A 15,432-nucleotide genomic window follows, 5' to 3' on the forward strand; every position below is an offset into this window, starting at 1 on the left:
GTTTCGGGAATACCTTCCCTCGCAAATACATCTTTTAAGAATTCAATGACTGTGTCAGTAGTTATATTGCTCACCATACAGACTTCTGGCCACTTAGAAAAATGGTCAGTTAACACAATAGCATATGCTTCCTTAAAAGATAGGGTGACGAACGGGCCCATAACATCTATTGCAATTTTACGCCATGGACCATCAAGCAGTTCTACCACTTGTAATGGAACCACCAACGGCTTCACCGACTTATCGCTCATCATACATTCATCACAATCTCTCACCCAACGATTCACCATGCCATCTATACCCGGCCACCAAAAGATTTCCTTAATCTTCCTCCTATTACTCGACATTCCTCAATGACCCTCATGCCCCACCATGATGATGGCATTACGCATACTCTCGGGCGGTACAATTTTATCGCCTCTCAATACAATGTAATTCGACACCGACAACTCATCTTTAACCTTACAATATGTACTGCACTCACCTTGCAAACTCCGTTCTGATGGCCACCTATTCAAAATAAAATCTTTCACCTTCAGCAAGGCTTCATTTTTTTGCATTTCCTTATCCACACACACAAAGATATCTCACTGTTAATCTCTGATGCAGGATTCAAATGTAAGCACTAGCCAAATCAATTGTTGAAAAAACGGTAGCATCTCCAATAGAGGACAATTCCTGCAAATTTGGTAATGGAAAAGCATCTACCCAAATTGCATCACTTAGTGCTCACAAGTCCACACACAGCCTAAGGTCCCCATTAGACTTCACTGAAATTACAATAGGAGATACCCAATCAGAACACTCTATGGGTTCAATAATATCCTTATTACACAAATCCTGTAACATTTCTTTTAATTTCTCTCTATAATTAAAGGAAACATTTCTTAACCTTTGCCTCACTGGAACAGCATCCTTTAACACAATAGTGTGTTGGAAATCTTTCATGCTTCCCAATTTATTGTTAAAGACTGTTAGAAACATATTTTTTAAGTCATTGTACAAATCATTCTGCAATCCTGCCTCACCCACTGTGTACACTGGTGGATTAGTATTAGGATCAACTTTTAATCCTAATTCACTTATCTGTGGCCAACCCAAAATTGTTGCACCACTCTCAGCTATGAAAATCTCTCCTGAACACCTCTTGTTTGCAAATTCAATCACTGCTTGCACTTTACCCACAATCGCAATTTTATGTCCAGAATAACTACATGGGCTCAATCTAGTATTTTGTAATTCCCTCCCGGGCCACAATTGATTAAACAATGTTTTACCCATGATAGTGTACCACGCACACGAGTCTAGCATGACTTCCACTTGAACACCATCAATACTTAGGTAACATCTTGGAAATCGATAACTTTTCTCCTTAACATTACTACTCTGAATACTTAACACCATGTTCTGCATACCTTCCTCAATCCCATTATCCACACTCTCCACAACACAACTCACAGTTTTCCCTGAACTCCTACAGACACGTCCAAAATTTCCTTTTTTTGCAAATACTGCAAACCTTTCCAATAGCAGGACATCCAATAAAATTGGCAAAATGAGTACTAGCACCACATCTGAAATACAGCTTAATATTGTCATTTGTACTACCTTTGTTAGATCCACCAATAACCCGTGTAATGCCTTTTTTCTCTTATCCTTACCATCCTTATCACCAGTCACACTACACACAGTAAGATTATCTTTGACTTAATTCCTCATAATTTGTATGCAACTATCTGTTATCTCAATACACGTTGCCACTTCAATAGCCGCTTTCAAATATAATTCTCCTGAAGACCATAGTTTCTCTTGTATTTTTTTAGATTTAGTTTTCATCAACAATTGTTCTCTTAAAACTTGGTCATAAGTCATATGATCAAAAGCACAAGTAACTGCAAGGCCTCTTAATACTGCCATATACTGGTCAATAGACTCATCTACCTTCTGTTCCCTGGAATAAAACTTGTATTTCTCCATGACCACATTGATCTTTCTACTGTAACTCTCCTGTAACTGTTTCAACGCACACTTGTATACATCATCCGGATTCACTTTTTCCACTGGTGGCAAATTGTCAAATTCCTTCAAACCAACAGCTCCCACACAATGTTTGCAAACAATGGAAAGAGGTTTACCCAAAAACCCTACCTGACCTGGGAAAGGAAACATATATGCATAAAACATTGGTCATAAGGCTGGGATGAATAACTTCAATTTTCTAACAAGCAAAATACTGAATACTTTCTTGGAAAAATTATTTCTTTATCAAATTTCTTTTGTATCCAATCACATAGGGCAAAGAGAATCACCAATGAGACATGTTGTCCCTATTACACAAAACAATTAGGACTCACAAAAAACGCAAAGAAAGCATTTCTATCATTTATAATGTAAAATCAAAAAACAAAAACAACAAATGTAATCAACAAAAACATCTAGAAATTGTCCCAATTAAATCTCCTCCTTTGGAGGTAGTGGTACAAAAAAAGCTTAAAGATGTAATCCACTTTCTAGCAATGGTTGTGGTAAATTTTGTAAACAAGTGCTGAACCCAGATCAATAACTTCCTGGGATTTCTTGCACTGTACGATGTAGTTCTGGGGGTTAATTATGATTTTTACCCAACCCTGCCGCAATCCACATGGTGTCGACGTGTTTCGGCCCCTTCAATTCTAGGCCTCATCAGGACTACAGTGGGACAACTTAACCTAAGAAAGGTTAGCCTTAATAGGGTCTTTAATCCGAAAAAACCTTACTTCTCAGGCTGAAACCTGTATTGTAGCGATTCAACTGTTTATGCAGCCCCAAATAACTGCGTGTGTTGGCTCCGTGTAGAATCAAGCCTGTCGATTGAATATACAATCCTGCTGTCCGGGGAACATCACGTTTCACTATTGCACGGCGGTTGCTAGCTCATTCGGGCTCGAGGCTTCAGTGTCTGAAAACGCGAAGCGTCTGCTCGACGAATTTAGGAAAACGGAGTGGGCGGGGCATTACTGGCCCCAGGTTAATAAAAAAAAAACGGTGAGGGTTGGATACTAGACATTTTACACAATTAACAGAAGTCAGAATGTTTTGACACGTAAAAAAAATACTACACAATTCTAACACTAAAGACAACAATTTCCACAAAGGAATAGTGTCCTAAAAATAAATATATATATATATATATATATATATATATATATATATGCTAAATATAATGTCTTGAACAAGTATAAATGACTTCTGTAAATACAACCAAACAAAAAGAAAATGGACCAGAAGAAAGGTGTGCCTATCACTGGTGATTCCAGAACTTATCTGAATGATAAGCACTGAGGTGTGCCCGCCCATCACCGTAGTTCAATTATAATTGTATAAGAAGGGCGTGCCTATCGCCTGTGTTTCCTGCAATTCTCTGAATGATAAGCAGAAAGGTGTGCCTATCGACGTAGTTCAATTCCACTTATAGCAATTGCAATGCTTTCCAGACGAAGGATCCTCCAAAATGGCCACTGTACACCACACACTTCAACAGGAATTTGGGCACATTGTTACCCATAATTCCATGCCTGTTGAAGTTCCCAATCCTTCAATATGGCCGCCGTGAATTTCAGTATTTTCTAAAGGAATTTGGGCTCACCATCACCCAGAATTCCATCCACAACGAACAGTATTTTAATGTGGTCGAGCCCACGTCGTACTCGACAGCAGCAGAACCAAGGAAATGAAGAGCTTTGCATGAAAAATCCAGCCAAGCCGATGCACGTCAAAGCTCCTGAAAACGAGCGCGTCACTAACACAGCATCGCTCCTGCCCGCCTCGTCGCCATTATTAAGACGGACACCTGAAGGTAAATATTCTCTTCTTTATTTGAAGGTTGTAGGCACAAAAACTTTGTAGATATGGTAATTCCTCCCAACCGCCAACCCCCCGAACATTCCCTTTCCCCACATTCTTAGTTTATGGTGGATCGAATGTTATTGATTAACATTCGATCCACGCCACATATAGCATTCCACCTCTTTTCCCTACTAGGCTACAGTTTACAATAGGCCCTCATCTGTAAGACATCAGAGCACATCCCCAATGGCATACTCAAACGTGACTGTTCACACCATAAATTCCTTGGAGAAATCAGTTGCCAAGGCCACGGGTGCAGTGCACATGGCCTCCCTCAAGTTGTTAAAAGCGTTCTGGTACACCTAAGTCCAGATCACCTTCTTGGGCTGCTTCTTGGACTGGTTATGTCTGGCAAAAGATTTATTTAGCAAGATAAAAATTGCAGTTTAAAATGCACTACAGGCTGGGAAGAATCAGCATTGACTCAGTTTGGTCAATGACAGACTATAATGAAGAAAATTGGAAAATATCAGAATTTCTATGCAAAATGAAATGAAACAATCCATAAATGTAAGGATATATGGAATTAATTATTTTGATGTAATTAATTATTTGGGTAAAGATAATTGTCACATATTTTAAGTAGGGTAGCTTAATGATTCATAGCTTAACCTTGTCAGAGATACTCTCATCACATGCCTCAGTGACTCATATTTTCCTTTTTCTTTTTTATCTGTTGTTGCTATGTTTATTTTTATATTCTTGTGAACTCTTGTAAAATTTAGGAAATCCTGAAAATGAAAAAAGGAACTTTAATACTGTACACATTTGTGTAAGTCCTCCAGAAGGTTAAAATGCATTTTTTCCTGGTCCCACTGTGGCTTCAATTTTTTACTCTCATTAGTTCTGAACAGAACAAAACAGGTAAATGTAGCTTTTACAGTTGTGCTTTTTTGGTAAACTTGGCACCATGTCCCAGTTCTCCCTAAACAGACATTTCAAATTTTCACTATCATGTTAAACAACTACAAACTCTTACTAAATGAAGGTACCAACCTTTCATGAAAATCTTCTGGGACATTTTGCTGTGGGATCATGTGAGAGAAAATGGCTTTTCCCTGTTTCTACTCAGATCCACAGTGAATTTCAATGTGTGCTAGCGCAGGTATTTGAATAAAAATCATTAATTCATTAATTCTGAGTAATGGATTTGCATAGAAAATGTAATAACGATAGAAAAATGATGCACGCATTTGAAAATGTGATCACGATGAGTGGCCACCAATGTTCACGAAGTGTACTTATCAATAGTTTATTAATATGACATTTTGAGTATATGTTTGACTAATGTAGTAATGTGCCATATAAAGGGGTATGTAGTATGTATTAGCTTTACTAATTGTAGGCCTTAACTTAGCAGAGGTCTTGGCTTAGTTGCCAGGCCTCAGGTCAAGCTGTATTTCTTAATGTTTAATAAAATGGCTGTCCTAGAGAGTTAAACTATGATTTTCAATTGTATTGTGTAAATGTGTTTGTGGCTGAAAATCTTTCTCATGAGAACCGACTGCCAGAAGATGCTGTTCCTGCTAAATGTAACAATATGTATGTAATGTGTGTGAGACTGACTTTCTCAGGAGAAGAACAATGGAGACACAAACTGGAGTAGAAGCTGCAACAATATTGTTACCTGACAAGCCGGATGATGAGGACATTGCAGGAGAAACCAATCATTAACATATGAACGGAGTAGTGGTAGAATTCATGGATTTGAAGTTTTAGTTTTATTGGACAAATTGTGAACATGCGATCCGTTGACCAATAGGGAGTTGGGAAGTAGTTTTAGGAAATCTAACTTAGCCGGACTGCACTGAGGAGAAGTTGTCATTGCGCTTTTGCCTTATGCAATTCTCTCTGCTCTTCTTGAGGGTTTACCTCTGTTCTTTTGAGTTGAAGACTTTGGTGTTCACTACAACCCTGGCTGTCGGTGTTAAAGCGGCGGTAAGACCGCCAACAGGCCGGCTGTAAAAAAAATGGAAATACGACTGTGGCGGAAACCGCCAACATAGACAGCCACTTTAACAATCCGACCACCACGGCGGTACAAACAAACAGAATGGCGGTCACCGCCAACAGACAGGCGGAGGACAATATACCACCCACAGAATTACAACCTACCAATCCGTCACTTTTCCGGGGTGTATTCACTGCAAACAAAAACATGGCGGAAACAGGACTTCGAAGGGAAAACGCTCACCTCTGCACACCCCACGAGGAACCAGGACGCCATGGAACCAGAGCTCCACATTCTTCCAGCCTTTATCTTCTTGCTCCTCTACCAGGAGCACGAACGCCAGCAGCGAAGACCACGGTGAGTACTGCACCTACGACACGGGGAGGGGGGAGGGAAAAAACAGTGACACACACAGGCAGCACGCAACACCCCCACCCTCACCCACGACAACACACACACTAATACAGCATGATACATTACAGTTACACCTCCCAACCCCCCTGGAAGAATGTAAAGACAAAAGGAAATGAGGCGAACAATTGTAATATAATCAAATTCAGTATTCAAAAAATATACATACACTATTTACAAATATATACACCAATAATATTAGTCCAAGGTATTCCACCATTAAAGTCCGTGGACCACTGGGCCCCAAATGCATGGGCGAGGCCCACACAAGATACCCGAACAAGACAGAGAGAACACTGCAGGGTCATCAGATAGGAATAAAACAGGCATCTCAGGGGAAAGGGAAAGGAGGGGCACCTCAGCCGGTGGAGTGGACAACGCCAAATCCACGAGGGGGCCCCATGCCCAATGTTCAATCCTGGGGAGTGCAAAGCCACAGTCTCTCAAGTCTCTACAGTGGGTGGTTTGCCCACTGTTCAATCTTGGGGAGTGCAAAGCCACAGTCTCTCAAGTCTCTACAGTGGGTGGGTTGCCCACTGCTTCATCCTGGGGAGTGCAAAAGCACAGTCTCTCAAGTGGATAACATTCTCCACTGATTCTGGAGGGGGCTTTGTGCCCATAGTGCTTCATTGTGCCAAGGACTGAGGTAGTGTATGTAACTCCCCACTGGTTCTGTAGGGTGCCTTGTGCCCAGAGCGCTTCATCCTGCCAAGGACTGGGGTAGTGGATGTCTTTCTCCACTGGTTCTGGAGGGGGCCTTGTGCCCACAGTGCTTCATCCTGCCAAGGACTGAGGTAGTGGATGTCTTTCTCCACTGGTTGTGGAGGGGGCCTTGTGCCCAGAGTGCTTCATCCTGCTCGTGGCGGCCTCAGTAGCGTCAGAGCTTTTGGCGCTCATGGGCCTGCGGTGCTTGTTACGGCGGTGTGTTTGGCAGCGGTGCTTGTGGCGGCGGTGTCCTTGGCAGCGGTGCTTGTGGCGGCGGTGTCTTTGGCAGCGGTGCTTGTGGCGGCGGTGTCCTTGGCAGCGGTGCTTGTGGCGGCGGTGTCTTTGGCAGCAGTGCTTGTGGCAGCGGTGTCCTTGGCAGCGGTGCTTGTGGCGGCGGTGTCCTTGGCAGCGGCGCTTGTGGCGGCGGTGTCTTTGGCAGCGGTTCAGCTGCTGGCGGTCCTGTCTGGGGCAGCGGGGCTGCTGGCGGTCGGCTCTTGGGCAGCGGGGCTGATGGTGGTCTTCTCTGCCATGCTGATCTTCCCAGACTTGCTGGTTTTCTTGTGCCCCTTGCCCACCTTGGAAGGTGTCGCAGCTGACTCCACACTCCCACCTGTACCCCTGGGAGCAGATTTGGTGGCTGTTGTCTTCCCTCTCTCCCGCCGGGCACTGGCCAACTTTTGATGCTTGACAGGAGGGTGACTGTCTGTGCTGTGGCTCCTTGCCACACTGCCTGCCCTGCTGCCTGGTGCACTCCATAATCCGGTGACTACTGGCACCACTGGTCCCGCCGATGTTGTGGCTGAGGTGTTAGGTTGGGACCTGGAGAGTCGGGCCCTAGGAGACTGACGGGGTGGGGGAGGTGAGGGAAAGAGGTCAAGGCTGGCCAGGAAAAGTTTCTTAGGAACACTGGGACGGGTTGATGGAGGGGGTTTGGGAGTGGAGGAAGAGGTAGTGGTCGTAGGAGGTATACGTTTGGTGACTTTGGGTGAAGGTGCATGGGCTGGAGGCTGTCGTGAGGTGGATGGCTGTTGGGTGTCTGTGTGGCTGTGTTTGTGTACCTTGGGAGGTGGGCTCACAGAAACACTGGGAGAGGACACAGGGGATGTGTGAATGGTAGTGGGGTAGTGACTGCATGTGAGCGGGGTGTGGTGGTGGGTGTGCTGGTGATGGACGTAGTGGCTGACGATGTAGTGAATGCAGGTGTGAGTGGTGACGAGACTGGGAGGGATGAGGGAGATGAGGAGGAGGGGGACACAGTGGAGGCAGTGGATGTTGGTATGTCTGCAAGTGTGTGATGCTTGCGTGAGTGCCTGTGGGATGTGTGGTGCTTATGTTTGCCTGAGCTTCCTTTGTGTGTTGAGGTGTGTGCATGCTGGTCTGATGGTGTGCTTGGGATAGGCTGTGGTACAGGGGTGTGGGTTTGGGTGGAGGAAGTTGGAGGGGGGAGGCTAGAGACAGGGACAATGGCTGCAATCAGTGCTGAGGCCAGAGTCTGAAAAGCTCGCTGAAGGGCTGCCTGACCAGAATGAATGCCCTCCAGGAATGCATTGGTTTGTTGCAACTGCCTCTCTACACCCTGGATGGCATTCAAAATGGTAGACTGCCCAACAGTGAGGGACCTGAGGAGGTCAATGGCCTCCTCAATGAGGGCAGCAGGGGTGACTGGGGCAGGGCCTGAGGTGCCTGGGGCGAAGGTGATGCCCACCCTCCTGGGTGAGCAGGCACGGGGCAAAGGCTGAGGGGCTGCTGGGAGGGCAGTGCTGGGGGGGGTGGAGGCTGTACTTGTAGATGCGGGGGGCACAGATGGGCCCGCCACTGCCGGGGAGCTCCCATCAGAGGACGAGTCTGTATCACTGGTGTCAGCTCCTGTTCCCGCCATGGAGCTCCCCTCGCCTTCCATCCCACTGGTGAAATCGGAGTCCGTAGTCTCGCCCTCCAGGGCCATGTGGGACGCAGCTCCCTCCTGCTCCGGTGCCACTGCTCCTCGGCCTGATGATGCTAATGCACAAAAGTACAGGGAGACCACAAAAAGGGGGGGGAGACAGAAGAAAGACACATTGAGTGCATGCATTGCCGCTACCGTTGGCGGACACGACAGACACAGAAGCCCCCTGCACTACGCTGCGCACTTGGGGTCCACTAGTCAATCCCTGGGACATGGCCTACAAGGCTATGGGCGATATCTGCATGCATGGATGTCACAGGAGCCTGACTAGGTGTAGTTGGCACTGTACCCAGGTGGGGTGGGGTGCCACAGGGTCTGCCTGAAAAAGGGGACTTAACTAGCACACTTGCCCTGGCCTAGGGGAACCCACAGCCCACCTCCCCTACCCGGACACCTCCACTTCACACTGAATCAGCAGAATGAGAGTGTACTCACCCCCTTGTTGCTGCTGTGGATAACTCTAGATATGCCACCGCCAGGATCCTGAACATCAGGGGGGTCATGGTGCTGGGCCTCCGCCGTCTTCTTGCTTCAGCGGCGAATGTCCTCCCATCTTTTCCGGCAGTGGGTGCTCCGTCTGTGGTAGACCCCCAGGATCCGGACATCCTTGGCGATGGCACGCCAAACATCCTTCTTCTGGTGGACCCTGACCTACAGGAATAGCAGAGGGGAAAAAGAACAGTTATTACCAACTGCACCGTCACAGTCATTGGCCCGCATCCCTACCTTGCCATGTGGCACATGCACTCACCGTCGTTTCATGCACGCCTCATTCTCCCCCCCCTATCTTTCATCCACCCCACTCCACACAGGCATTGCCCATACAGCATGCTCCCAGTATACTTACCTGTTTGTCTGGAGGAACGTAGAGTAGCGTGTACTGGGGGAGGACCCCATCCACGAGTTTCTCCAACTCCTCCGTGCTTAAGGCAGGGGCTCTTTCCCCAGACGCACGAGCCATTGTCTCTTCCAGACTGAGGTCACAGCAGCACTTGCAGTGTAGGTCCTCTCCTGTCGAAGATCAGGTATCGAGTGATTGAACAGATAGAAAATGGCAGTCATGTCCGCGGCGGTGCGTACCGCCACCACCAGCGTACATCGTCATTGGGTCCAATGTTAACCAATGCAGAATTGCGCCATGGTCTTCGACCGGCTACCGCGACGGTGTACAATGCCAGCGCAGTTACCTCATATCCCATTGTCCCACTTTACAGGTCAGGCAGCTGCCATTTCAGAGGCCCACATGGCTTTATTTTTAACTGCGTCACACATACCTAGGCCTTGGCTCAACACTCATACAGGCAAATTTCGGGTTATGAATAGTTTTCTGAGTAAGCTGTGTTTAAGTACCTCTGAGTTGGTTGACACTGTGCTCGCTGTTGTCCTCCATAGGCACCGTCCGCTGGGACATGTGAGGAGATGGCGGCATCCTCCGGTGTACAGACCACTGGTGGACCTGTCGACAATGGAGGAAAGACACGTAATCATCACCTACAGGCTTGATCGTGCCACAATCCTGGAACTGTGTGCCCAGTTGGAGCCAGACCTGATGTCGGCTATCCGCCATCCCACAGGGATCCCCCCTCAAGTGCAGGTGCTGTCAGTACTCCATTTCCTTGCAAGTGGGTCATTTCAAACTACAGTGGCCATAGCATCAGGGATGTCCCAGCCTATGTTTTCCAACGTGTTTGCCAGAGTTTTGTCTGCCCTGCTGAATCACATGAGGAGCTACATTGTTTTCCCTCAGGTGGATGATATGCCTTCAGTGAAAGGTGACTTCTATGCCCTGGGATATATCCCCAACATCATAGGTGCCATTGATGGGACACGTGTGGCATTGGTTGTCCCCCCGCAGGAGTGAACAGGTGTACATAAACAGGAAGAGTTACCATTCGATGAATGTGCAGATGGTGTGTTTGGCAAATCAGTACATCTCCCATGTTAATGCCACATTCCCTGGCTCAGTGCATGACGCTTACATCCTGCGGAATAGCAGCATCCCTTATGTGATGGGCCAACTCCAGAGGCACCGTGTGTGGCTACTTGGTGAGCACCTGGAACCAATTCAGTGGGAATAGTTGTCTGGGTCTGGGGATATCCCTAAGAGTTAGTGTGTGTCTAACAGTTGTCCCTCGCCATTTGCAGGTGACTCTGGTTACCCCAACCTGTCATGGCTATTGATCCCAGTGAGGAATCCCACGTCAAGGGCAGAGGAACACTACAGTGAGGCCCATGGGTGAACTAGGAGGATTATAGAGCGGACCTTTGGCCTCCTGAAGGCCAGGTTCGGGTGCCTCCATATGACAGGTGGTTCCCTATTCTACTCACCAAAGAAGGTGTGCCAGATCATCGTGGCCTGCTGTATGCTTCACAACTTGGCTTTGCGACGACAAGTGCCTTTTCTGCAGGACGATGGTACAGATGGAGGTGTTGTGGCAGCTGTTGAGCCTGTGGACAGTGAAGACGAGGAAGCAGAAGAAGAGGAACTCTGTGATCCTGCAATACTTCCAGTGAGACACAGGTAAGAAGACAAACCTGCCTACTACATGTACTTTAACACTACTACCTCTCTACTGTCTGTACTTTTCACCCAGTGTATGGTCACTGAGTTGGCACTTTCTCTAACGATTTCACAGATGTGGGTCCCACTGTGTGACATCTGCTTTGTTTCCTCATGGACTAGAGCTGTGTGACATAGGTATGTTGACATTACCATTGAAAGAGCATTTTGTCACTGTAATTGCTAATACACTAATTCAAAATCACAGACATACTCCAGATTGTTTTGTGCTTTAAGGGTCTTTATTTAAGTGCTCAATATTGGAGGGGGTTATTAAATGGTGAGGGATGATGGTGGAGGAATGTCCATGGCAGAGTCCAAGCTATTAGTCTCATAGGTGCATTGTCCAAAGGGGCATAGGAAGTGGAACTGGGGCAGTTTAAGTATGGACAGGGTGACAAAGAAGGACAGCAGGATGACAATCAGTGTGGTCTCATTTCTTGGCGGGGGTCTTGGCATTGTTCTCTGTCTTTGTCCTGGATCTCAGGGACTGTTTGCGGGGTGGTTCTCCATCTGCAGGGGGTGGGGTGCTGGTGTGGTGGTCCTGTGGCGGTGCCACCTGTCCACTAGTGCCGGCGGAGGTGGTGGGCAGCTCATCGTCCAGGCTAGTGTCAGGGGCCCCTGGTTGTGCCACAGTGTCCCTCCTGGTGTTGAGGACTTCCTTCAGCACCGCTACAATGGTGCCCAGGGTGGAATTGATGGATCTGAGTTCCTCCCTGACGCCCAAATACTGTTCCTCCTGCAGCCGCTGGTTCTCCTGAAACTTGGCCAGTAACGGTGCCATTGTCTCCTGGGAATGGTGGTAGGCTCCCATGATGTTGGAGAGGGCCTTGTGGAGAGTGGGTTCCCTGGGCCTGTCCTCCCCGTGTCGCACAGCAGCCCTCCCAGTTCCCCTGTTTCCCTGGGCCTCTGTCCCCTGAACCGTGTGCCCACTGCCACTGCCCCCAGGTCCCTGTTGTTGTTACGGTGGTAGGTTAGCCTGGGTTCCCTGTAGTAGTGGACACACTGCTCATTGTCGTGTCCTGGGGACAGAGGCATGGGCCCGCTGGGTGGGTGCTGTGCTGGTGTTTCCATAGGGGGAAGCTCTGTAGTAGCCTGTGACTGTGTGAGTGGAACCGACTGTCCTGAGGTCCCAGATGGGCCGGGCTGGTCGTCTAGATCCAGGTGGACAGAGATGCTGTCATCATTGTGGGCCTCTTCTGTTGGTGGAGTGGACATGTCTGGACCCTCCTGTCCGGTGACGTTGGGTAGGGGTCCTGCAGGGGTGTAAAAGCATGGTTATTGCATCTGTGTGTGCCATGGTGTGCAATGGGTGGGTGACCGTGTACCCCAGTGCTAGCATTCCTGTGTAAGACCTTGTGTGATAATGGTGTTGGGATGTGTGGTTTGTGATATTGGGACATTTGTGGGGAGTCGGAGTGATGGTGAGGGTGGGGGTATGTGATAGCATGCAGGTAGGGTGGGTGATGTAATAGTTAAGATTTGACTTCCCAGAGTCCATTCCTCCAGCTACTCCTGCAAGGCCCTCAGGATGCAGAATAGCCAAGACTTGCTCCTCCCATGTTGTTAGTTGTGGGGGAGGAGGTGGGGGTCCGCCGCCAGTCCTCTGTACCGCGATATGGTGTCTTGAGACCACGGAACGCACCTTCCCCCGTAGGTCGTTCCACCTCTTCCTGATGTCATCTCTATTTATTGGGTGTTGTCCCACTGCGTTGACCCTGTCCACTATTCTTCACCATAGCTCCATCTCCTAGCTATGGAGGTGTGCTGCACCTGTGATCCGAATAGCTGTGGCTCTACCCGGATGATTTCCTCCACCATGACCCTGAGCTCCTGGGATGTTGTGTGATTGATGGTGTTGTGTGCCTGTGGATGCTCGTTTGTAGATGGTGGTGTCTCTGTCTGGGCTTCTTTCGGAATTTTTGGTAGTAGGGGTTTGTGGGTGATGTTTGTGTGTTTTATATTGTATTGGGTGAGTGGGAGTGGTGTGTTTATGTGTATCAGGTGTGTGTATTTGGAATTGTCCAATGTGGTTGCGTTTTGTAAATGTGTGTGTATTTTGAGCGCGGCGGTGTGTACCGCCAATGGAATACCGCAGTGGAAAGACTGCGTGTGGATTCGTGGGTTGTGATAGTGTGGGCGGATTCCTGTTGGCGTGACGGTGTCGGTTTTGTTTTCACCAGTTTATCACTGACCTTTGGTGTGGCAGACTTGTGTGGGTGTCTCAATTTTGGCAGATTCCGAGCAGTGGGTCATAATGACCGTGGCAGAATTCCGCTGCCGCCTCGGTGTGTTGGTGGTCTTCTGCACAGCGGTAAGCGGCTTTTACCGGCAATGTTGTAATGACCCCCTTTGTGTTTTCTGAACTTTGATGCTGAATCCTGAATCTTTGCTGAGCAACTGATGTCCTAATGATGAAGACTATCTTAGCTTCCCGATCCTTTTGAGGAGCGGTATTATTGTACCCATGCGTTTGTTATGCCTATTTGTTTTTTCTTTCTAGGTACCAACCGCACTGTTTTGATAGAGCCATAGTTAGATGTTTTCCAAATTTGTGTTACTAAATTGTTTGCATGAAGCCCAACATACTGATGCTAATCTGACGTTAGATAAGGATCCTCACTGATGAAAGTCTGCCAATAGGGAATAATGTTTGATTAATTTCTCTGCTGAATCTAAATGTATGGGATATCGTTTGCTCAACTGTTCATGTTATTCATTTGCACCGTAACCTTAGAATGTGTAATAGTCCAAGCTTTGATTATATTGCAGTTCTTCCGTCGATTTGGACAACCAGTGTTGTTTCTGTATGTGTATCATTTGATTTTGAGATTAATTTACATGACATTAGCATTGTTAGAGTAGGGAAATAAATATCCTAATTTTAACTATAAGGTGTGGTTATTCATGACTGAAAGGTCATGGTGTGTGAAAATTATTGACTTCAATGATTATTATGTCATTGATTATTGTTGATTATTGATATTGTCTATTGATTATTGATCTGCATGTACTGGAGTTATGGTGGGATCATCTTAATTGCGAGTCAAAAGGTTCATCAACCTATTCGCATACCCTTGTAAGTTTACTTATTAAGGTCAGACGCACTAGCAGAGATGGTAGCAGAGGTGATGGTTTGTCTCCTTAAGAGCTCACCATAGACGTCCGTTACAGAGTAACAGATACTGACAGAGAAGATAGCAGAGACTGATGGTTCGTCTCCCTAAGAAACTGTCATAAGGTGTTCCCAGAGATGGTAGCATAGACATCTGGAATAGAATAGCAGGCATTAACAGAGATAGTAGTAGGATTGGTGGTCTCAGAGGTGGTAGCAGGAAGACACAAAGATCAACAGAGATGGTAGTAGCTTGATGATTTGGCCTTTTCAGAGTTCATTAATACTGAGATTTTAATTTTATTTTTCAATGATGTTAAGTGGAAAGAAAATGTCCCCCTGAGTCCAGAAATTACTTTCCCAGAATCTTGGATCATGCCAAAGGTTGTTTGAGGATGTTTTCGGCACTCTAGTGACAGTGTGAATGTAGTAGGGTTTTGCGCTTGCACAGCTTATTCAAATCGCAAGTGAATTGTGATGTTTGTGAGAGTTTAGGGAGTTTGCGTACTCCAAATTAAGTTGTAGACAGAGTAGGCACACTTTGCAGTGTAAGAGTAGGGAAGTCGTTGAAATTCACATGTGTGTGGCGATTTGTGCTAAAAAATTGTCCACGTGGCTGTTGATGTACGGCCCCTGCATGGTCTAAGACTCGGGTGTATATTGAAAAGTGTATGAGACACTTGATTTTATGTTGTAATCTGTCTGTTTTAATAGGTTGATCGGGTGTGGTCGACAAGCCAGAGTGTGAGTAAAAGTGAGTGAAAGAAACTTTTGACTGAAATCTGGTGAGTCCTATGTGCACCAGGACAGACCCACTGATCAGTTGAGAGTAAAATTGGCAGGTTGAAATTTGCTTGCGA

The sequence above is a fragment of the Pleurodeles waltl genome, chromosome 11 (genome assembly GCF_031143425.1).
Source record: "Pleurodeles waltl isolate 20211129_DDA chromosome 11, aPleWal1.hap1.20221129, whole genome shotgun sequence".
Lineage (NCBI taxonomy): Eukaryota > Metazoa > Chordata > Amphibia > Caudata > Salamandridae > Pleurodeles > Pleurodeles waltl.